Below are 25822 nucleotides of genomic sequence, written 5' to 3'. Positions count from 1 at the left end.
AAGTATTCTCCCACTGACTGAACAAATCTTCATCAATCTATTCACCTGTGGGTAACTTTAAGAAGGTTATTCCAACTATTGGCTGTTAATTATTCATGGCCACCTAACCTGCACAGTTTTACTACTTAAAGAGGAAAATAGTGGAAAAAATGCACTGTATAACACCCTGCTGGTTTTTGTTCATAGTTCTATCATCCTGGAGATATTTAGGATTGTCTCTTAATATTTGCTCCATTACTTAGTGGCAGGAATTAGACTTACTAGACTGAAATTGCAAGTGTGAGTGAAGGAAAAAGGGAGAGTTTGGAAGCTCAGTATTGCATTTGGTCCCTCTAGTCTTCCATTACCTCTCCAGTTCACCATGGCTTTTTAAAAATAATGGTGAATGGTTCATTAGCTCTTTCTTTTAATACCCTGAGCGCATGACAGCTAGACCTGCCGATTACTGTACACATCAATTCTTTTACTAGAATACAAATACATTCCATCTACCATATTTCCTCTCTTATACCACTGATGTGTCAGTTACTGTAATATATCTACTTCCTGACAGCTCATTACCCGAAAGATATTGACAGATTGGAGGGAGTTCAGAAAAAGACGACAAATTATTAAGAGACTGGAGGAATTAATTTATGAAGAAGGACTGAGAGTGAAATCTGTATAGCTTGGCTATACAATGATGAATGAGAAAAAGAGGCAAGGGTCTGGGTGGAGGTATCTGGGGTGCCTAAGTGTCTGTGTGGGGGAGATACGTGAACTGAATAAGCACCAAGCTTTAAGAATTATTTAGGATTTATTACCTTCAGCAGCTTGGGTGGTAAATAAAGCTCCTGATTATGAAAAGTATGTGAGGTTGGGACCAGGCGTAATGTTACAAAATTAAAAGGCAAATAGGAGACTATCAGAGTGCTGCACCACATCCTGGCCTTGGTGCCCTGACTTGCCACTGTCAGGAACAGGTTTTCTCTACAACGGCTGCCATCCTATTTTTTTGCTGGTTCCTGGCCGAAGAGTTATAAACTCCAGGCTACTTCTCTTGACCCTTCTCAGATGAGCCCAGGTACCTGACTCCTGTGCAGCTGGCTCTGGGAAGGGCTGGGTGTCCTAGCCATTGTTATGGGCCTGCCAGCCCCAGCATTACTACTGACTCCTTGAGGTATCGTCTCTACTCAACCCATGGACCCACTGTTCTCAACCTCTCTGGACTCTGCTGATCTTCATGCTCATGTTAATGGATCATGGAGAATCTTTTTTCCCTTCAATTGGATGATTAGTATTCTCTAGCTGATGTTAATATCATCACCACTCATCAGCTTTGTTGTATTATCAATAAGCAAGCACAGCTTTGGAGTCCATCACTGCAAAACTTCTCCTGAAAACGTCTCCTGAAAGTCATCTCCCTTCTCATAGGAGAAGGAGAGAATCCACAGTAAAGTATTAACAACAGGGCCAGGTCACGGATATGTTGCTACTTGCTGCTACTTTCCATAGCTCAAGGATTGACTGAGTCATGGCACTGGTCCTTGGCCTTTTTTGAAAGGGCAAGTACTTTTCATGTTTGTACTGCTTCTCTTCTTGAGCAATAGAGCTGTTTGCTCTGATGTAGTGCATTGGAGTGAAGACAGTTCACCTGAGGTCAGTTGCTTATTTATTCATGTATTTATTTATGTATTACTCGTATGTACTGATGTATGTCTGTACTTTTATCTCATTTAGTAGCCTTGAGGTACCCAAGCATTTTGCACCAGCTAACCATCTGCCAATATATACCACAAGTGATGTATGTTTCATCATTGGTGGAAAAACACACCTATGATTTACTCCTTATTCGCTTACAAATGAATTACTTGTGGTTTGTGCTGCTGATGCTAGTTGTAAATATAAATACTGCACTGGCAATGAGAGACTTTTCCCATTTTGAATGTTTCTATTTACTGTGTTTGATTCTCCCCTTATCTGCATAGGAAAACAGGATCATGTATGACTTGAAATCATGTATCAGCTACTCTACACAAAAATCAAAACCCATTCAACACAGGTATTCAAGCACAGTACTTTTTAGAGTACATTCTACCATAGCTTAAATATTCTTGTGCCACATTGACTATTTACCCCCTTCTGTATGCCCTTATTTCTTCTCTGCTATTAAGAGCATTAAAAAAAAAGCGTGATAAAAATAAAAATAACGTCATTTACATGTGTGTAATTAGAGACCACCATAAGTCAATCATACTTTGTAGTGGACAGAAAGTATAAAGAAAAATCAAAAGCATGGAAAAAGCAAAAAAGACATTGAGAACGAACCTTTTTATAGCACTAAATTGCTATGGAAACCCACTGCAATATTCCATGTAGGCATGCTTTCATGCTTCCAGCTCCAAACCAGAGCTGCACTTTGAACTCTGTTCTGCTCTCCCTGGCTATACCTACTGTATATATTATTAGCATTACAGTGAAGCCTAAAGGCTCCAGTCAGGATTCTGGCCTCATCCTGCTCAGCTCTTTACTGATATGTAAGAAGAAATAATCACTGTCCTGAAGGTCCAAACAACTGAAATAAAAAAAGGTGGAAGAAAGAGGTTCCGCATACAAACAAAGCAATCAAGATGATAATAGGCATAACTGTGTGTTGCATTTCTTGAATATTTTCTTCATGTATTTTTAAAAGGGGCAGAATGGGGAAGTAAATAGAATTGGGGGAAATTGTCCAAGAGATGCATGTCTTTTCCTTTTTGTCAATTTACAGTGGGGACACTAGAAAAATTCAGTCTGGTTTTGAGATTATAAGGATTCAGAAATACTCCCTATAACTAACATGGGGAGTACCTCTAGAGCCAGTGATTTCACTAGAACTGAAATGAACTAATGAAAGGTGCTCACTGTATTTCACAGTAAGTTATGGATGATTAACTGAAAATTCTACTCGCAGTTTGTGTTACTGTCTGACTCGCAGAGGGTGGCTGATTATTTTTCTACAGCTCATGTCACTTTTGTGGTATTTTACTTAGACTACAGTGTCACTGAGAAAGTGTTTAATCGCTGTTTTCCAAAGTGTATTTCATCCTCAGACATTTCTACACAAAACTGAATTAGCCCTTTCATGCTTATAAAAACCCACCTTCTACCCCAAACAGAATCTGGGTGGAGGGACTCTGACAGTGGATCTTGCTCCCTCTATCAGAGCTAACATGTGTGCTTGATATTTTTTATATATGATACACACTGATGCTACAGTGATGGGCACACTAACAAAATAAATTTCCAAGTGTCTGAAAACCTTTTCCATATTCTACAATGCAAGATACATCTCTGTTTTGCATTTGATAAAGTTTAGAAGTCATTGACACTAACCACTTTGACATCACGCTGGTCTGTTTTTGTATCCCAATACGTCATCTCAAATATCATGCAGGAACATGATGCTCTTCCAAATCCACCTGAAGTGGCATAAAAACATCTTCCTCTTGCAGTTAACTTTTTGTTTAGAAAAAGCTGAACTTCAGAAAAAGTCATATAATGGCAGTTTCTCACAGTGCATGCAATATTTTACTTCGCTGTTATTTAAAGAATTTGTATCTTCTGTCCTAAGGTTTTGTAGACTGACAGCACAGCAAGTAAATATTTTAAATAGTCCAGACACAGGAAAGCTCTTTAAAAATTACCTCTTTTTCTGAGCATTATGGCATGTACTACATCTCCGGTGTGACATTAAAAATGTTCCCTCATTAGACCCACATTGATTCACTGGTGTACTTTAAGAAAAAGCTTTGTAATTTCAAAACACACAAACCAGCCCCCACCTTCCTTTTGAGAAAGCTGTGAAGTGTGATAACGGTCGTCCTTGTTGGGAGAAACCCAAATGTGAAGGATGATCTCTATGTTCTCTAATAAATAGTTTGTCCCCATCACTGCCTTTGAAATGACTTCTAGCCTAGCTTTCGGGGCCAACCCTTCATGAAGATACAACATATTGTCTCTAGTTCTGTCCTGGGCGTTTCCCACAATGGCCCCTTTGGGAAGGAACTGAAGCTTCTATCTACCTAATTTCATTTAACATAATTAAATTTGAATGAAAACCCTGGTGTCGTTCAGTGCTGAGTCTTCAAAGTCAATGAGACTGAGCAGTTTCTATGTTCTCTGTAACAGAAGTGGTATAAATAAAAGCAGACTTATTATAATGGTGGAACCCTGGCACATTTCTCAAAAAGAGCTTTACAGTTGGCATGAATTTATTACATGGACATGTACTTACCATACATGGGCTGGGATTTTAAAAGGAATACCAAGAAGATTTCAACACTCAGGGAATTAGATACCCCAAACCCATTGACTCTCAATAAGAGCTGGGTGAAAATCCTAGCTATATATTTTTTTCTTTTAATAGAATCTGAGAAATGTAGGGCTGGAAGCGACTCCCAGAGGCCATCTAGTCCAGCCTCTGCACTGAGGCAGGACCAAGTAAACTAGACCATCCATGTCAGGTGCTTATCCAACTTGTTCTTAAAAGCTTCCAATGATGGGGATTCCACAATGTCCATTAGAACCCTATTCCACAGCTTAATTAGAAAGATTTTCCTATATATCTATCCTAAATCTCTCTTCCTGCAGATTAAGCCAATTACTTCTTGTCTTATTTTTAGAACATATGGAGAACAATTGATCAATGTCCTTTTTATGACAGCATTAACATATTTGAAGACTGTTATCACTTCCCCTTGCTGTCGTCTTTTCTCAAGACTAAACATACCCAGTTTTTTTAATCTTTTCTCATAGGTCAGGTTTTCTAAATCTTTTTATCATTTTTGTTGCTCTCCTCTGGACTCTCTCCAATTTGTCCACATCCTTCCTAGTGTAGCACCCAGAACTGGATGCAGTACTCCAGCTGAGGCCTCATTAATGTTAAGTAGAATAGGACAATTACCTACTGTGTCTTATGTATGACACTTCTGTTAATGCACCCCAGAATGGTATTTCTTTTTTTGCAACATCATCACATTGTTGATTCATATGAAATTTGTGATCCACTATATCTCCCAGATCCTTTTCAAAGGTACAACCACCTGTCCAGCTTTTTCCATGTTGTAGCTGTGCATTTGATTTTTCTTTTCTAAGTGAAATACATGGACCTGTCTTTATCAAATTGATTTCAGACCAGTTCTCTAATTTGTCAAGGTCATTTTGAATGCTCATCATGTCCTCCAAAGTGCTTGCAACCCCTCCCAGCTTGCTGTCATCCAGACATATTTTAAGCATACTCTCTACTGCATTATCCAAGTCATTAATGAATGAAATGTGCTTCCCAAAGCACCATCACAAAACTGGAGGAAATTTTTTTACCAGCTCACCTGCCTTCTGCCCACCTAGGCAATCTTCCCCAGAACCTACTGTAACGTACCAAGGCCTTCAGCAGTTTCAGATAGTTGTAATAGTTAAAAAAAACCACCAACCATGATGAACCAGCTCCTAAACATTTTTTCCTCCTCCTACATACAAAGTGTTGAATTTTCTCCTAAAATATTAGACTGAAATGAGACCCAGGAAAGCAAATTTCAGTCCTGGACCAGTTACTACTTTTTCTTATGAATGTAAAGACTGATATCTTGTGGTATTTCAGGACTACGACCAGTATCTTTATACGATTGGGAAGGTGATTTCCTTAGATTCCCAATGAGACCAGGGTATCATTTCTAATCCTACTAAATCCTGAGATAATAGAGATGGAATCTGATTTTTTTTTAATTCTTTTAGGTTATTTTAAGAGGTCTTTATAGCTCCCTCTGCAGAGCTGGACTTGCTATAATTGAAGGCACACAGCTTTATAGCTGAGGAGAAACGGAAAACCGCTCCAATATATTTCATTAAAATATTTTATAGTCTCTTTCTTGTGGCATGAGTCATAAACTGAATACATGAGTGCATGGTCTAACATAATTTTTTCATTTAGGATCATCTCGACAAGTTGCTTGAGACTTTAAAGTTAAACATGCTCATAATGCAGCTCTCCAAACATCGTACTGCTAAAACCTTTAATACCACAAATCGGGTATATTACTCTTTCTTCAGCATATTGTGTTTGAACATGCATGCACATTACATACAAAGAAATAATTCACACTTATATAGAGAGAGAGGCCTTTGCAAGATCAAAATGAACACTATTTTTTCACTAAATATCAGAATAGTCAAGGAAAAGGGAAAGTACTTAGCATAATGACAGGTTTCAGAGTAGCAGCGGTGTTAGTCTGTATTCGCAAAAAAAAGGAGGACTTGTGGCACCTTAGAGACTAGCCAGTTTATTTGAGCATAAGCTTTTGCGAGCTACAGCTCACTTCATCGGATGCATCCGATGAAGTGAGCTGTAGCTCACGAAAGCTTATGCTCAAATAAACTGGCTAGTCTCTAAGGTGCCACAAGTCCTCCTTTTCTTTTTACTTAGCATAATGTCACTCTAAATTGCATTATAAAAAGCACTACATTTTATAATCTGTAATTTTCATGAATTCAATGCTATTAAATTTCAGATTAAAGTGAAAGTCTTAGAGATTCACCAGTCACTTGTTAATGTGGAACAAGAAAGTTGGTCATTTTTTGTCTAAATCGTGTTAAGGTGGCCATATGTCTCTGAAAACCAGCAATCTACAATGTCCATCCAGGTGTCTCATTGAGTTTAAAAAAAAAAAAAAGTACCCCCCCCCCAACCCCCAACCAAACTCTGACCACTTGAAGTATCCATCTCCAAAACAACTTGGTGAAACTGATGCTGTTATGTTACTACTCTGCCTCTAGCAACCTGCATGTAACTTGAAGAGGAGCAGCACAGGCTGAAAAGGGACAAGTCTGGACAAGGCACCAGGAAGTTACTCTGTGTGTGCACCTGCAACATCTCTGTAAATCTCTTAATGAAGAGACAGTTTAGTTTTACAAGCATAGCAGTCCTTTTCATGTTTTTACCCGCCATGCAGAATATGAAACGCTGTGGCAGGGATCCGTCTAGGGAGACCCACAGCAAAAAAAAATGTGATTTATTAACAGGCAAACAAGGCAACACCTAGAAACAGAGCAAACGGGCAGCTGACTCAGACCAACAGGAATGCTGGATTTCCAGACCAAAAAAGCCTTGCATACGCATGGAAGCAGTGAAAGTATGAATTGAGTCTATATGGATCTGACCATAAAGATAAGAAAATGAATCTTTTTCACTATCTCATTTGGAAGTGGATGGATCAAGAAATGAGTGAGAGTGATGCCAGGAATAATGCCTGAAACACTGGAACAGCTGATAAAGGTGTCTTGAGTACTGGCACCCCAGATAGAATGAGACTGTAGAGAGATTGTTTTTAGTTTGGGGGGGTTGGGGATGTTGGGGGCGGGGAGTTGTTTTTACCCAAAATCAAGATGCAGAAGATGGAATAGAGAGATGAGAACTCTGGCATACACATGCAACTGCAGAGACGCTAAAGATTTCCTAATTACAGACTGGATTATTTTTGGGACATGTGATTCCAGTTTACAGGACAGATTGAGAGAAACAGATCTAAATCTAGAGAACTGTCTCCAAATTGTAAGGGTAACTGAACTGTCCAAGGACAGGATCAAAAGAATAACAGCCCCTAGGTATACAGGCTCAAGCTAGAGGAACTCAAAAGCAAGATCCAGAGTGACCAAAAATGCAGGCAACGTGGTTCAATGTATATACTATAGAAAGCAACATGGAAGGCAGAAGGAAAAATGCCCAATTGTGCAATAGGTGTGAGAAACAGAATCACTTTATGTCCCATCACCCCAGCTCCTGCAGGAACTAAAAAGCAATAGTTCAGGCTGTGACTGGGGAGACAGATTTCTAATGAAAAGGAAGATATTTGTAGTGTGACTACACATTGCTGTTATGTTACTACTCTGCCTCTAGCAACCTGCATGTAACTCAGCTCTCAATATGCACACATTGCAGAAGAACACTGCCAGCCATTCAACTGCCACATTAGCAACTACGCTAATAGGTCAATGACCAGTTTGATTCCAGCTGGATTGTGGATCCTGCTGCAATGGAGTCCCAGCAATGCTGACGAGCAACAATATAGACTGGAGAAATGTGACCAACTGCTAGTGATGAATGTGGTGCTTTTAGGGTTCAACTCGGACCAGTAAGGGGTTGTCACCACTTGCCCTGCAACTCTATATGCCTTGAATACTGTCCTGATATGACTCACAGCCTGGACACCAACAGCCAGCATACAAGCATGCAGATCCTGCCTTGATTTCCACCACCTAGTTACTTTTTGCAGTAACCCCAATACCCTCCTAGTCCTAAATTCCCGTAATATCATCTGCCCTGTGATAGTCTGATGAGGTTTCCAGAATTGTGAGTTACCAGGTTTCCCCCTGCCAACCTCAGCAAGTGAGAGTATTTTCCTACTGCTAAACTGTGTGATAACACACTAGCTTGTCTGCCTTGCCAGCAAACTCTTCAGGACTCTGCCAGTTCAAACTTTGCCTTGCAGATAACAGACAGTGAACCCCAAATCCTGAGTTCCCCAGATACCTCTCATGGCAGTATTCTCACTGAATGCTCACAGAAGTTGTTAGATTTGTTAAATTTGTTGCTCCTGTAAAGAGACAATACACTGCAGCTCATTAATTTAACTGGGGTTTGATCTTATTTCAGTCACAGCACTGCATTTGTTTATAGTAAAAGTAAAATACATTTATTTAATGAAAGGACATAGGATTCAGTGATGCCAAGTAAGAAGGATAAATAAAGAGTTACAACCAAACAAAAGTAAAAATATCTTCTAAGACTAAAACTCAACTTCAGAAAGTTACAATCCCTGCCTAAGAAGTTGAAAACTGAAGGGATTCTCCAGACTCTAAAAAGGCTTGGGAACTTCTACTACAAAAGGAAAGTGGCTTTCAGTATTTAACAAGATTCCCTGTACCATGGTGTGTTTGTCTCAGGTGTCAGGATTTTTTTAGTTCAAGGCCTCAGAAATACCTTATTAAAATCTTCAGTTTCATATAAACCACCAGCTTTATGCCTGGCAAGAAATGTATCTTCTGTCCCACTGCTGTGCTGAGAAAAATGGGTGTATCTTTCCTTTAATCTATTAAATTCTAATTAGAAGCACTAAATTGAAATTTGGGAAGAACGGTTATGTTTAAAATTGCTTCCTGCACAGGCAAGATTTAATGGGTTGTTATTACACTGCCTTAACTTAGTCCGTATTAATTTCTTGCATCTAAATATGTAAACTGTAGCTCTTTGTTCATTGAGATATTGAGCTCAGACTTTGTAGTTTTAACACTAAAATATTTGCAGAAGAATCAAATTCAGTCAAGAAAACGTAGTTAAATTGAAGTTACTTAGCTTTTGCCATAGATAATGTCCTTGCAGTGTCTGAGTACCTTTCTCATAAAAAAAAAAAAAAGCAGAGTTTATACAAATATGTATGTATTTAAAATGGTGCTTACTGTGCTAGTCTCATGTCATGCAGTCTCATTTTAATGAGGGACTCCAGGGAGAAGTGATCATAAATTGTTTTCACACAGTTCACTACCATACAGACTGCTTCAGTTTTCTCATCTGTAAAATGGGGGTGCAATGTTTACCTAGCTATCTTACAGGTATGGATGAACTAATTAATGTCTATACATTGATTTGAACATGTGAAGTTCTGTCTAAATGCTAAGTATACAAATAACAGAATGCCGAAATGTATTTCTCACAGTGCTACATTCTGTGAAGGGGTGAGGACAAGACACCAACCCCAGGACCCAGCAGAGCTGTCTAGAAACAGAGGGAACAGGAAGGTGTACCCTTCCCCTGTGAGTTTCTGCAATGGCTTTTTCTTTGCTGGATCTCCCACCATCCTCAACGTGGGGTGATACTGTAGAGATCCAATCAGGCATGCACTGAACAGAGTGTTATTTAACAAATGATGGGTAAGATCCTCAGCTGGTGTAAATAATTTAGCTCCAGTGTAGAGCTATGCCAGTTTACACCAGCTGAATATCTGCCCTTATATATGATGGGAACACAGGAATTGTCATGTTGGATCAGACTGATGTCCCATCTAGCCAAGTATCCTGTCTCCAGTAGTAGATAGTATCACATGCTTCAGAGGTAGGTGTTAAAGGTCACAATTGTCCATTATGGAGTTTAAGCTACTCCTTACTTTAACCGTTCGTATACCTTCTTCTTTCTTCTCAGTATATAATTTTGCACCAAGTTGGACTACATTACACTTACTTAAGCATTACTTAGGCATGGGACTGTATCCAAGGGAGTCAGTATAACTTTAACACCATACACATCACCACAAAATTTGCCTTTTGACCTCTCCTGTTGCTGTCTACTTCATTTCTAGAGGCATCTATTTTTGGTGGTGGTGCAAAAAATCTCCTTGGTGTGGTTGAGTGGCAGTACCATTTGCATAGGTTATATATGCTGCACTGAACAGTTCTTCATCCATGGATTTAATTTCAGCTGAGAACCTAACTACCTCATCTCAGTTGGCTGTTTTGATCATAGTACTTCACCAGTTCTGAAGTTAGTGGCAGGCCTGTCTGCCTAAGGATTTCAAAATTTACCCTACAAATTATCCCAGTATATGTTGTTTCTCTTTTAATGCACCATCAGCCCATCTTGAGTCTCACCTAATTCCCTTGGTGTTAATGGGAGTCTTTACACTGGCTTTAGGGGACTTTGCATTAGGTCCCATTTATTTCTCTTCATAAAAGAGGTTGAATTTTTCAAAGCATTGCAGAGGGAATTTAGCCATGTATTTTCCATTATAATTTATGGAAAATGCATGGCAAAATTCTCCTTTTCATTCCCCACATCCTGAACAGCTTTGAAAATCTCATTCGTAGTTCCTTATTTGCTTTAGTGGGCTTTTTATTGTGATTACTTTATTGTAGGTGTCTGTTGACTTCTTGATTTAAGATTAGCACTGTGTACTCTGCCAAACGGTCTTATTTTAATTGATGTGTTTTTGCATCCTGCATTTATTTACATGCTTTTATTGTAAACACAGATGCAGAAGAATGTTAGCAATTATTTTTCCATTCTATATATATATTTGGTCATGCCATTTTCATGTTCTAGTGAACGTCTGTCTTTATCATTACCAATATTTGTTATACTGAATTCCCTTTGGGTGGGTGTGCATTTTTTTAATGGTAAAAAATGTCTGAATGATTTATGACTTTTTACATTTGTGTTGGTTCACTAACATTAAATTATAAATTCGAGATCAAGCCATAATTTCTCTGGCTGGGGTTAATTATGCATTCCATAGTAAAATGTTTGCAATAAACAAAAGGGAAATTCTGTCAATCAAACTCCTGGTGCTACATTGAACAAAAAGCATAAATTCTATATTCTTTGGACAAGGTTCAGAGAAGGAGTGAATAAACTACTTGTGACCCAATTTGCAGATACTTAGACATTAGATGTTCTCAAATTACAAAGATTATTAATGAATGTTTATCATATTAATGAGCATATTTGTTCAGTCTAGAAAATAAGTTATATCCATTTATTCATATTATACTTCAACTAAACAGGAATGGCTCACGACTATGTGTGCCTACCTCAGGGCACACCGTCCAAAATAAGGCAGACACCCCAAACCGTTGGTATATTCTATAATTAGTTAAAAAAAAAAGCCAGTAAAAAATGTGAACTCCTGGTTCACTTTAACAGTCTTACCATGGAGTCACAGACAGGCTCCTTAGAGTCTCCAGTTCATTTTGCCACCCAGACAAACTGGACTTACACCAAAAATCAAACCATGTTCAGGTTGCCTCCCAGTCCCAAGAGACCAGTCACTTACTTCAAAGACAATGCCTGTAGACCTTACATCAAAGACAATGTCTGTAGCCAATCGTCTAACAAACTTCCTAAAGATTTATTAATTAGGGAAATGAATAAGAGTTACTTACAGGTTAAAGCAAGCAAACATATATACACACAAATGAGTTACCATCTAAATGCTAAGAGTGACAGAGTTGTAGAGATCTGTCAATTCAAAGTGTCTTTCAGGGTGGACCCAGCAGATAATCCCCAGAGATCTCCAGCTTCAGTTTAGTTTCTCTGGCATTGTGAGAGTTCAAACAGCAAAGGAATGAAAAAATCTTCACATCAGGTATTTTTATTTCCCTCTTCCAGCATTCAAAGTGATGGGATGAGGTCTTCTGCATATACTCCTCCATGGGTAGGATAGGGCCATTAACCAATCCTTTGTATTGCAATGTTCCTTGAAAGGCCCATGCAATTTTGATAGTTGTGGATGTTTTTGGAAGGGGAAAGGAGGGATGATTCCCATGGCTGGGTTTACAAGTTCAGAGTAAACATTTTCAAAGTTGTAAAGCAAAACTTATATTTTCTTATAGCATGGAATGCAGACATGACAAGTGAAATTAATGCATGCAGCAACTTACAAGCATTTCATAGAGTCTAAATGCTAAATACTTTCATACAAGACTAATACCTATTTTGAACAAAATTAACATACATGAACTGGTCTGGTATCCAGCTATGAGTTTGTCAGGTCTTAACTAATGCCTGCAGCCTCGGCAAAAGCTGGCACCTGCTCTGCGCTGGTTACAGCAATAAAAATAAAATTATTTACGAATGACACCAAAGATATTTCTGTTCTTCTTGCAGATACAGACTAACACGGCTGCTACTCTGAAAGATATTTTTGTACTTCAAAATAATCTTCTAAGCAAAACACACTACTTACTAATCCTCAAAGATGTATACTTAAATTTGAGAGTATAAGCAGCACGACTAATATCATTGAAGTTAAGCATGTGCATAAGTCCTTACAGGATTGAAGCCTAATAAAGCAAAAATCAACAGAAGAAAAAATTCCATATGCATGCGTGAAAAAGCTTCTTACAAGCTACACATTTTGTCATTTCTTTTCTTGGCCCTTATTTTATTTGAAACATTTCTATTTGGCTGAAATTCAACATTTACTTCAACATATTTTTTCATTATTAGTGTTTATGAGGTAGTTGTTCTGTCAAGCTGCATGTAGGGTTTTCAATCATGTCTGTAAGGGAGATGGGTAGAGAAAGGTATTCTGCATTGCAAAGGATTTTGCTATTTTAGAATTTGCCTTAGTTCTGATTTGAATGAAAACAAAGACATTCTAAAGTCTCTGAAAAAGGGGATGGAGCTGTGAACCCTGGAAGCTCTGAGGCAATCCAGAAGGTAATAGGGCTGAAAATTAGGCAGGTTTCCAGCAGAAAGCTATGTGGCAAGTTTCCATCTCAAAATCATAGATTCCAAGACCAGAAGGGACCATTCTGATCATCTAGTCTGAACTCCTGTATACATCAGAAACCTGCACAGAAAGTTTCTATCAGAAACATGCATGGTATGGCATGGCAGGTTTCCAGAGGAACGTCACTGAAATGAAAACTTCTCTCTGGAACGTTTCAGTTTCAGCAAATTGGCAAATTTGTGATGAAGAACTGTTTCATCAGATTTTTTTCTGATCAGCTTGAGTCTAATATTTTTAGGCTGGATGAGCCTAAAAATTCCCTGAAAAAGATGGAGTTATGTCTCAAACAATGACAGCAAAAACATCTTAGAACTTCAGGCATCAATAGGCTACAGAGAATTAAGCAGTCTATTCATTGAATTTGAGTGGACCATAAACCGCAGATGTAGTATGAGTATGTGGCATCCTTCTTCAGAATCTTTTGTTATATAGCAGTCATTAACATTCTGCATCAGTCTTGTTGCAGCGTAGCTGACTAGGAGCAATAGCAAAGAAATGTCATACCCATTTGTTCTGGGCCTATTTTGCTTTCATTAAAATGGCTATCAATTAACCAACAGGTAAAGTGTTGTCTGTCTTCTGTGACTGGATGTAATCTAGTGGTAATTCATTTTGTTTTACAGCTTCCAACAGACATATGTCCTTGCTAGGATAGAGATGAACATTGAAACATTATGTATTGGACATACTGGCCACAGTATATTGACCTGTAATTCATAGGTCAAGATTGTTGATGGCTCTCTGTGAGTGCTCATAAGTGGAGGAGTGGTTTTAAGACATGCTGCCCCGTGCACACCTCCACAGGAAGCAGGTACAACCTTTCACTCCCGGATCACAAGAACAAGGAAAATTATAGCAGTGTCAGACATGCCAAGATGGCTAGGAATGGTTGGTGAACTGTAGCCAGTGTGTGGGAGCATGTAAATATCATGATGGCTCTAATCCCTGAGGATTTCTCCTGTTTCCTCTTCTCCTCCTAGTAGGACAGCTAGGTTGGCTTCTCCCCCTGTTTCTTCTTCTTTATAATGACACATCCGGACACCTGTGGAAAGAACAAGTAGAGCTGGCACTATGTGGCCAGCCAGAACTGTGTGCTCTGAAAGACTCCCAGTGTTACACAAACCACAGTTTGGGAAGCAGTGCCATGGTAGAAGGGAAGAGAGAAGTTGTGTTGCTACCATCAGGAGTTCTAAAGAAGTAGTTAGACAGACAGCATTCAAACCAGAAATTTCTCACAGATGCTGGCTTCTTGCCTAAAGAGCTTAAGAAAGATAGAACAATCCTTGACTTCTTTACAGATCTTTTCAAGTTATATTTTCCTTCATTTCCATGAACACTAATCAGTATGATTCATGATGTAATTAGGCCTAAGGCATGTGGTACAATTTAAAGGATTTGGGTGGATCTGATAGATGGAGTCTGTGAAATTGGAAATATACATATCTACGCACTGTGGGCAGACAAAGTTAAGCTACATATTCTGATTGGCACATATAGCAGAAGGAGATTTATTTTGCACACCTTTATATTCTCATTTACCATAGTTCTGATAAAGATAATTTGTGTATTTAGCAGTATCTCCCAAAAGTGAATGTAATTAATGTTTCATAACAAAATGTTACTTAATGGATCTCAGCCATGCTAAAAATGCCATTTCTCTCACTATTTTTACATAAATGTGCAATCAATTCAAAATAATCACTTACAGTGCCTGCAACATTAATCTCTCAAACACTGGCTATTGTACACATGTGGCAAGGTAACAGGTTTCTACCCCTGGGTGAAGTCACCCTGTACGGAGGATCAACACAAGGCCTATACACTATTTAATTTCCATTTAAGCCCTCCAAATAAAGATTTACCTGGTGTGTAAGCCTTTGGCTCAGCCTCGCTCTATATGTGACTGAATTTCACCCCACTGACCTTTTCAGACATTGTCTAACAGCAGAAGACTGAGATGATTTAATTCTTCTCGGCAGGCCAGTGAGGGTGGTAAGTTCAGTACAGTGGCATTTCCCACCATTTCAACTGCTTCTGTATGACTAAAATGTCTTCTGTGGTCAGCATGTTTTTTTGTTAAGAAAGTAAATCCATCATAGAATTTAAAGGACCAGTCCTGAAGAACCTTCTATATTCACATCATTTTAGTAAAATCTGTGGGATTACTCGTGCAAGAGAATGTGTGCAATTCAGACATAATCAAATTGTAACTCTAGCAAAGGTACAGCGGTCTTCTGCATAGGTTTGAACTCAAGTCTTCCAAAATATAATTCATGTTCATTCATGTTAGCTTGCTCATCTACACTTTCACTTGCCTTTGTGATCACTTGCAGGTTGGGTTTGCTTTTTGCCCTTCTTCATTCCATAGGTACAGTTGCAAAGGCAATCTCGCAACAGATTTGAAAAAGTCATGGGAAAGTTACCTTGCCCTGTACAAATGATTTTTGTATGTAGCCTTGTGTAATCAAAAGTATATTTCATCTTCAAAGGATGTTACCACCGTGGAATGAATGATGACAATCCAGTTCTCTTCCCAGTATCTTCCCAATATAATCTTTGGACCCAGAATGTGAATGCTTGACCCCATTGAAGACCATGGGAATTTGCCATTGACTTCAATGGGGTCAGGATTTCATCCTTAGTTTTGAATAGGAATCAAAGATTTTCTGTGAACCTTTTAGCCTTGTTTGTTAGCTGTGTAATCTCTTCTTGTACACTTCTTGGTGGGCCTACAAAATTCCTGCTGCTGGTGTAACTGTGAAGATGCAATTTTATTACTGAATAGAAGCCAATGTTTACTACCTAGATTGGATTTTAAAGTGTGAAAATCCATATGAAAGCAACTTTTTCCAGGAATAGCACCATTGCAAAGCAAAATCAAATCTAATTTTCCAAAAGGGTAAAAAAATGCATTGGAAATAATATTGTAGCTTCATAACCTGCATAAACCATAGTGCACTAATTAGTCCAAAAAGTTATCTGTCCATAAGGCTGAACAGGTCTGAGTTTTAATTTAGTTGTCAGGTCTATTGAACCTTGTCACCAGAAATTACATGATTCACGAGCTGTGTCATTTCTTAGATCTTGCCCTTGCCTGAAGAAATACATCCATTTCAGAGATATTGGTAATTATACTGTAGTTTTCATTTCACATACTCTTTCCTGCTGAGGTGGAAACAAAGTTCAATTAAATCCAGAGTACACCGCTTATGTATCCACAGGCAAAATGAGCCCTAACAATGTTTCCTGACATACTTGATGTGTCTACAGAGACCCTTCCAAGACTTCCTATTTCTAGGTTTGTTTTTGTTTTTTTTTTAAGTAGCATTTTAAAAACTGATGCCTCTACTAGAAGCAGTTATGCTTCTTTTTGTAAGACAACAAGAACATTAATATACTCACCATGCATATGAATTGGACAATAGTGTCCTGACCCAGGAGTCAAATTGTGTTTCAGGAAGCAACTTAAATTAAGATGGGATCTGACCACTTAGTTTGTTTTGTCTTCTATGCTGCTCTATATTTCCTGAAATCTCAAATGCTGTCGTTATTCAGGCAGGGAGTTAACAAATTGTGTTTGGTTCTATGATGTCTTTTTTTCTACAAGCAACTGAGCAGATTTGTATTGATGTAATGTTTGCAGTGTCCTAGAGAAGCAACCAGTGGAGCTAGATACTGCTTTAATCATTCCCAGTTGACATGTCTATGTCAATGACCTATAGTGTTGAGCTGAATTACTTTTTGATGCAATCATTCTGGAAAAACGCAATCCATTGGGTCTATTCCAAAGAATATCTGTCATACATTGCTCAGAGGAGTGTGATCTATACTAATTTTGTACTATATGCTCGTTTAAGTATTTTAACACATTTAATTTGAACCATTTTGTCACATTTTTTGTTTACATTGGGGAATTAAAATATCCATAATTTAGCCTACAGATTACTGAGGTTTAGAAAATACAGCACATTATAATCAACCATCTGTCATTAAGAGAACCAGTTATGTATCTTGTGCTATCAAACTTGCTCCTGCAAAATCTATGATCTTTATTCAAAGTCCACTGGAGTCAACAGGAGTGTGTCCCTTGACCTTGACAGGCTTCAGATCAGGCCTTGTGCAGGCATTCATTGCATACAAACCCCACATTTTCCCATGAAAATGGGCACATATGCAGGTGACTGTCATACAAATACCCAATTGCATGAGCAAATGTGAGTGGGGCCCATTGGGGGCCCATACAAATAATTGCATTAGTTTATATAATACAAGATGGATCGATGCAATTATCTTTTTTGCTCATGTAGTCATCAATTTTGCTCATGCAAAAACATATTTTATAGGCACAGTTTAGGTGCCTACAATGTAGAAGTTGATCCTTAGCATCTAAATTGCCCTCCCCCAGGAAACAGTAAATATGTTGAATTATAAAAAGTCAGTCTGGCACTGTCATGACATTTTTATTATTCTGAAAGATATGACATAATTTCAAATGCACAGGGGTCGGTTCTCCAGTCACTTCATGCTCACAAATCCCATTAAAGTCAGTGATAGTTTCATGTGCACATAGACTGGTGGAGAGAAACCCTCTCTCATATACACTTGGCAAGTCTGTCAAAAATATAATAACTAACCTATCATTCTGGTTTATGAGGCAAACTATTAAAGTTTTTCCACTGAATGCATCCGATGAAGTGAGCTGTAGCTCACAAAAGCTTATGCTCAGATAAATTGGTTAGTCTCTAAGGTGCCACAAGTACTGCTTTTCTTTTCATTAAGGTATGTAAATCTATTCTGTATTCTCCTTAAAACCTACATCAAGAGATTTGCTATTCAATATAACATGAATAAAGGCTTAAATTAAATGCAGTGATATTTCCAAGTAGTCCTTAAGGGCTCATTTTTTACAGAATGATACGTTTTAGACCAGTATCCATTAAAGTATGGTTATATTCAGAGTAGGGGGATTCAATACTCTCTCCATCACTTCCATATTATGTTTGTTCAGTTTGCAAGTAAAACCATTTTTATTCTACAGAGTAAAACTTTGGGATTTGCAAGTTCAGCTGTTTGGGTTCTTTCTACCTCATGCATCAGCACGTGCAATAAAGATTCTGCCATTGCTGCTCCGTTAACATTTCTTTTAGGGCATGACCCACAATGACGTCCAACTCGCTCATAGCTGTGTCATAGTTTCTGTAGCACTAACACAATGTTTTTGAAAGTAAAAGCTAATTTTTGTTATAAAGTAAGCAGCTAGGATTAAAGTTGGTCAAATACATTATTTGATGTTGTTGCAAAACGTTTTGAACAAACTGGTTTAATTTTCCCCCCAATATGTATATAGTTTATACTGCTAGGAAAATATTTATATATATATATAAAAAAAATTTTTGCCATTGTTTTAGTAATAAAGCGGTTACATGTATTTTATGTTCATTATTTACATCTCCAGCAGTAATATCTAAAGGGAAGAGATCTTTTGAATAAGAAGGTGTACTTTTCTAACCATAACCGCATTTAAAGTAATTAATTAAATATTCATGTGTCCTCTTTTCCACTGAATAAATCTATTCAGGGTTGCCAGTTATCACTTATCTGAAGTGCTGTCCTTAGGCAATTAAGCCAAAAGATGCAGACGACAAGCTGCAACAAAAAGAAACACCTCCATTTGAAAGCAATAAATAACCTGAATTCATATTGTGAACAAGTAGGTAATGTTGCTTGTCTGTATGTCATTCAAATACAAAGGATTTTGCCATTGGGCTGTGCACATTACATTACATATCAAACATGGATACTTCCCCAAAGCTAACAGATGATTATCCTAGAAATAAGCTAAACCTTTATCTTCATTCATCCATTGCCCATTTACCCAGAAAATTAATGTTTTAAGCCTTTCTTCACTGCATTCTCCCTACTACTTCCTGTAGAGTCTCATACCAAAAATACTCAGCCTCAGCCTTCCTGATCTATCCTGAATAGAAATGTGAGCACAGCAAAGTAAGAAATCTGCCTCCACTAGCCAACAGTTATTAGCTGCAAGATGGCTGTATATACCAGAATGTAAAATGTCTCCCCACAGGCAAACATACTTCTATTTCTGTGTCTCTCTCAAAAAAGCTGTGTTTAAGTTAGAAAGCCCAGTTTGCATTATGGAATTGTAAAATATGAAGGAAGCCCCCAAACCAGACAACAGGTTGGCCTTTTACAGTGCTTAATTTGTAATGACATTACCAGGGCTCAAGCAATAAGGTCCTGGGGCTCAAACTTTTTTTTTTTTTTTTACACTTTTGTAACTGACTTGGTAAGCCCAGAGGGGCAAGACTATGAGTTGTCAAGTCTAGAGGTGCCAGGGCTCAGTCCTTGGCAAGCACTAATACAAATCCAGCATTGGCCTTTTAACTCTGAATGGTAGAAAGACTGACCATGGGCATCTTTGCCAAGTTATCCTTTCTTGGATTCACGCCCTCCTTTTGGTGATTGGGATTATTGTCAAGCATGTATTTGGTTAATGAGGGTGTAAGGATATGCTCTGCCAATCTGAGCTGGGAGAAACTTCCCTACCACCCTCAAATATGGCAATCCTTTGGACCCTGAGCATTTTGGCAAGACCCAACAGCCAGACACCTGGGGAAGAATTCTCCATGGTAAGTCAGAGTCCACCCCACGTAATGTCCCATCACCAGTCCTTGGGGATATTTGCTACTAACAGTTCCAGATCAGCTAGTTAGGTTTTTTGCCCCCACGGCTCCTCTTGAGAGGCTGTTCCAGAATTTCATTCCTTTGATGGTTAGAAACCTTTGTCTAATTTCAAGCCTAGGCTGGGAAGCTGGTGGTTATTTTGGCTGTAGCGTCTCTATTGTTGGCATATAGTGACTGGTCAGAGAGCCGGCATGTAACTTCAGCTGTATATGTCCCTACCTGTGTAAATGCTGGAGGAAGTGTAGGACTGGGAGTGGGTCTGTAGCTTGTCACAGCAGCACAGTGTAAGAGGGAGCCCAGGCTGGTGGATCAGAGGGCTCAGTGGTACCCTAGTTCCAGGTGGCACCCCAGGGGGAACCCATCACAGTTACAATATGGAAAATGAACACTTGTGTAATATTTGTACCCTGGTAGCTATCTATCTAGTTCTTATATGGCCTCCATCACCATGCTCACATACCCTGTAAATGAAGTGATCTAATATTTTAGTTAGTGTACTCTTTCTTAGGAATGACTCATACACAGTTCTTTCCCCCAGACTGCCATCATGTGCTGTGAATAAGCTCCTTTAACTATACAATGTCTTGATCTATTTGCCCCCAAATATATTTGCTCTTGATGCCCAATTTACATGTGCCACAAAATCAATTGTTTAAAACTATAACCACACAGACTGAGGTATCTGGTTCCCTTCCACTCCTCATCTTACACACCCATAATAGAAAAGGGATACCAGAAATGAAAGATACAAGTACAGGGGTTGAACTTAAAAAATAATAAGTTTGTTTATTTGCAGAAATCACCTTCACTGCTCTTTTGGTGCATGGTTGGAATGCTTAAGTCATCTTTTACTTATTCCAAGCTTTCTGCCTGTGGACCCAGTAAGACTGCCTAGCGCTGCTTCACGTTCAGAAGCTGTTCTTCAAAACTGTAAAAGCTAGAAATGTATTTGTATATTAAATATTAAATCCTGCAGACTTAGTCTGTCATGGGGATCAGATTAATACATCAAGTAGCTTGGATCTGACCTATAGGCTAGGAATTTGGCAAACCTACTGTAGATGCAGCCTGCCCCTCCTTGTGTTTCTGATCCTGTTCAGTCAAATTATATTCTTTAGTTATTTACATCTATTCCTTTTTCTCCATCCTCCTAGATATAATTGTAAGTACACCATAACAAGTGCCTGTTTTAGAATTCACTCTATCCCACTCTCAAGGTATGGCTTGTTCATACTACTTTCCCCTCTGGTCCACCTTGCCTCCTACTCCTCAGACTGTGTATGATTACTAATGAGGTGAAGCCATCTGGTGTCTACCACTTCCATCAAGCATTCCCCTAACCCACTTAACAGAGCTGGTTTAATAATAATCACATCTAACATACTCAGTGAGTATTTTCCCCCCAGTCAATTGTTAAATTACTTGTAAAAACATTGTTTGCAAACTCTGATCAGTCTTTCTGCATGTGCAAGTGGAGACATCTTCATAGGAGTAAAATCTGTAATTGCCAGAATGAGGACTTTATAGAATTGCTGTTTCAGCTTATTATCCAAAGAGAAACTAATATACTGGCTTGGTCCAGTCACAGTTGCTGTCTGAAGTAAGCCTATTGTTTGTTTTTTTTAAAAAAAGGCAATTGCACAAAGCAATAGCTAGTATTTGAAGTAAAATAATCAAATTTGATTACTGAGGTCTGATCTATTTGTTGGATCTGTATCTAAACTTTTTGTTCCTCTGTCTATATTAGATACTTATCCAGCTCCCACCGGATTTTTTTTTAGAGTACCTCACAATTTATTGTAGTTATGACAATACAGGGGGAGATGTGTTTCCCAAAAAGAACAGTGAGTGCTGAACTTTTTTGAAAATTTGACCGCTTAATTCAGGTATTGCTAATGGGAGCTGAGCTCTCTTGAAAATCCATCCCCAACTGTGCGTGTCTAGTGCTTTTGAGAACAGTGGGAGTAGCCAGGCAGTAAGGTTCATTGTGAATCTGGACCTGTTTGTATTGCAATAGTACTGAAAGCCACCAGTAGGAATCAAGGTCTCATTATGCTTGGTGCTACACAAGTATGTGAGGCTACAGTCCCTGCCCTCAGAAGTTTGAATTTTTTTCACAGAAGATCTGTTTCCTCACTCATTTGTTCACAAGTTTTTAACTATATGTTCTGGAAAATTTCATTTATTCTTGTTGGTAGAAAATCCAGTTTTGCATAGTTGTGGTAAGTAGCATGTTTTTATTCCAGCTCCCTAACTGGATGAATTATTAAACTATAATGGATAATTGTATCTTTTTCCTTCTCCTTCTCAAGTGGCTGGTTCACAGAGGATAAGAATCTACTTCTGCTGCCAGATAATGTGTACTGCATTATCCCAAGTGATAGACCCATCTATCTAAAGTATGTATATAGCTCCCATTGCTGTAGTATCTGAGCATCTCACAATGTTTTGTGTATTTTTCCTCACAACACACTATGAGGCAGGGAAGTACTATTACCCCCATTTTACAGATGGAAAACTGAGGCATAGAGAGACTGAATGATTAGCTCAAGATCAAATTGGGAGTCTGTGATACAGCAGGGAATTAAACTCAGATACCCTAGTCCCTGGCTAGAACTATAACCACTAGACAATCCTACCCCTCCCATACGTTAAGTGCTGAAATTTCCAGGTTTGGTCCTTGCTGATGACACATGGTAGTGCTCATTAAACTTTTGAGTCAGGTTTTTCTTATGAAAGCACAAGGAGAATGAATAATGCTCTGAGTCATCACAGAAACATTTTGCTGTATTTTTCATCCTGACAGACTAATATAAATCCTGAGACACCTTCTCAGAAACACACATAAAATATAAGCATCTTTTTAAATTTTTTATTTCAGTAATGGGATAGGATCCACAAAACCTGAAATAAAAGTAACAAAACTAAATAGAATTATGCTGGAAAAAAGAAGCAAAAACTAAAGTCAAAAGTTTATTTTTATATTTAGGGTAGAGCTGTGTGGAAAACTGACTTTTAGTTTGCTGGCCATTCAAAAAAATGGGGCGGGAGAAATCATTTTGGGTCAAGCTGAAATGAAAATTTTTCAAACATTTTTGTAAATGCAAATTGTGAAAAAACTGTTTTGGGTCCAATAAAATGTTCTGTTAGACTCTGTCATGGGTCATGCACACCCTATCCCCTTTTGGGGTGGGGCACGGGTCGATATAGGCCTGCAGGCAAGTCTGCGCAACCACTCTGGGTCTCAGACTAATGTGGCTTAACAGCCAAAGTCAATCTACCTGCCCTTTCTATCGGGGCCGTGCAGCCTAGCAGCCGGAATCCATAGGCAGCCCTCGCGATCAGGGCCATATGGCCTAGTGGCTGGAATCACTAGAGCAGTGTGGTGGGCTGCCCCCCCCCCCCCGGTGTGGGTGGTGACCAGGATAGGGGGACTCAGGCACTCCCTCTCCACTGGGTCCCAACCCAGGGCCCTGTAAGTGGGAGGGTTGCCTATCACCAGCTCGGCAGGGATCCGGCCAAAACACACCGAGCTAGTCTACAGTTCTCCAACCACCTCCCCACAAAGCCTCCTTGCAGTACACCCTACCCACTTCTCTGCAGCTTGTGGTCTCCTGGTGCCCCCGGTCTCTCCTCTCACATCTTGATCTTGGGGGTCTTGGTTCGTTGCCATTTGGCTGGCCTCTGCATCATGAAGTGTCAGTGGTCCTTCAGCAGGAGTCTGTAACATATCTCCTTCCCCTCCAGTAGTCAGTCCCCAAATGAACTGGGGAGCTCCCTTTTATACCTGGTCTCCACCCGGAGCATGCCCAGCAGGCTTGAGGAGGCATGGCCTCCTCAGCCCAAAGAGAGGAATTAACCCCTGTCCCAGTGCCGGGCATGAACGCCCCATCACAGACACACACCCCCACCCCAAATTTTTCATTTAGTTTTCAATCTTTATTAAAATGTTTAATTTTTTTTAAAAAAAAATTAAAGTAAATTTTGAAACATAACATTTCAAATAAAAAAAATTGAAACATTTCATTTTGAAAATGTCTAACTGGAACATACTGACTTTTTTGGAAAAAATATTTAGACAATTCAGTGAAACAAATATCAAGCAGCTAAATGTTTCAGTCAACCCACATTTGCATATTTGGGGGGTAGCGGGGGGGCAAAATACGTTTCAGCTGAAATTTTTTGCCTAGTTTAATTTAGGCTTCAGAATAAGTGGCAAGATTTTCAGAGGTTCTGAGCACTCCCCGCTCCTACCGGTTTTAATGTAAAGCGGATGACTAAGGGCTTGTCTCCACGAACATTTGGTTTCAGCAAGCTGGACTGTGAATCTATCCTACACTACCCTGCCGTGGACTAATTGTCCTTTGGATCCTGCTGATATCATTAGTTAATGTGCTTTGAGCTAGTGCTCTTTGAGACAGGTTCTTCACAGACAGACAGTTCATGGCAGGGTCATGTGGGGTAGATTTACAGCACAGCTTGCTGACAACCAGTTGTTCATGTAGACAAGCCCTACGTGCCTGACCTTTTAGGCACCAGTGTTGAAAATGTTTGGCCACAAATACTAGTGCCATCTCATTGTCATCAACTTTATCTCAAATTCCTTTTCACTGCTCTTTTTTCCCCAAAGCTTAGTGCTTTTGCTTTACAGACTCTGAAGTGCCCATCTATAGTATAGCATAGGGCAGATCAAGAACAAAGGGGCTTATAAGATCAGATACTCTGAGCATTTCCCCCCACCTACTATACCCAAGTTTGTTTGTTTGTTTTTGGCATGGGCAGGGGCAGGGTTATGGGAGGGGTTGCTGGGTAAATAGCAGAAAAAATGCTTGTGAAGATATGTAAAAAATACATGTTGAAAAATGATTTTTCCCCATCTTTAGGAAAAATAGAACTGAAAAGTGGCAGTTTCTTCTTAGGTGTGATATTTCATACAAATGTACGAAAGGATTCAGATAATGTTCAGGATTTTACTAGGATTGTAAGTATCTCAAATACACAGCTGCCAAATGGTGCATGACTATATTAGTCATTAGAGCAATCTGAAAATGAATTTGATTTTTGGCAGCAAGCCAGCACAGTGATCTCAAAACTGAGCTGGCACTGAATTTGTTTGGTATAAATTAAAATTCTGGCAGCAGCTTTTTACAGAACCCTAGCCTATAAAATATTGCCTTATAATTTCCTTTCTTGGTGATTTTTCTCAGATAAGCCATGTCAAGGTTCCTTCCCCACTCTGAACTCTAGGGTACAGGTGGGGACCTGCATGAAAACCCCCTAAGCTTATTTTTACCAGCTTAGGTTAAAACTTCCCCAAGGTACAAACTATTTTACCTTTTGCCCTTGGACTTTATTGCTGCCACCACCAAGTGTCTAACAAATATATAACAGGGAAAGAGCCCGCTTGGAAACATCTTTCCTCCCAAAATCCTCCCCAAACCCTACACCCCCTTTCCTGGGGAAGGCTTGATAAAAATCCTCACCAATTTGCATAAGTGAACACAGACCCAAACCCTTGGATCTTAAGAACAATGGAAAAGCAATCAGGTTCTTAAAAGAAGAATTTTAATTGAAGAAAAAAAGTAAAAGAATCACCTCTGTAAAATCAGGCTGGTAAATACCTTACAGGGTAAACAGATTCAAAACATAGAGAATCCCTCTAGGCAAAACCTTAAGTTACAAAAAGAAAAAAATCAGGAATATACATTCCATTCAGCACAGCTTATTTTATCAGGCATTTAAACAAAACAGAATCTAATGCATATCTAGCTAGATTACTTACTAAGTTCTAAGACTCCATTCCTTTTCTGTTCCCGGCAAAA

The sequence above is a fragment of the Caretta caretta genome, chromosome 1 (genome assembly GCF_965140235.1).
Source record: "Caretta caretta isolate rCarCar2 chromosome 1, rCarCar1.hap1, whole genome shotgun sequence".
Lineage (NCBI taxonomy): Eukaryota > Metazoa > Chordata > Testudines > Cheloniidae > Caretta > Caretta caretta.
This window is presented reverse-complemented; position numbering follows the sequence as displayed.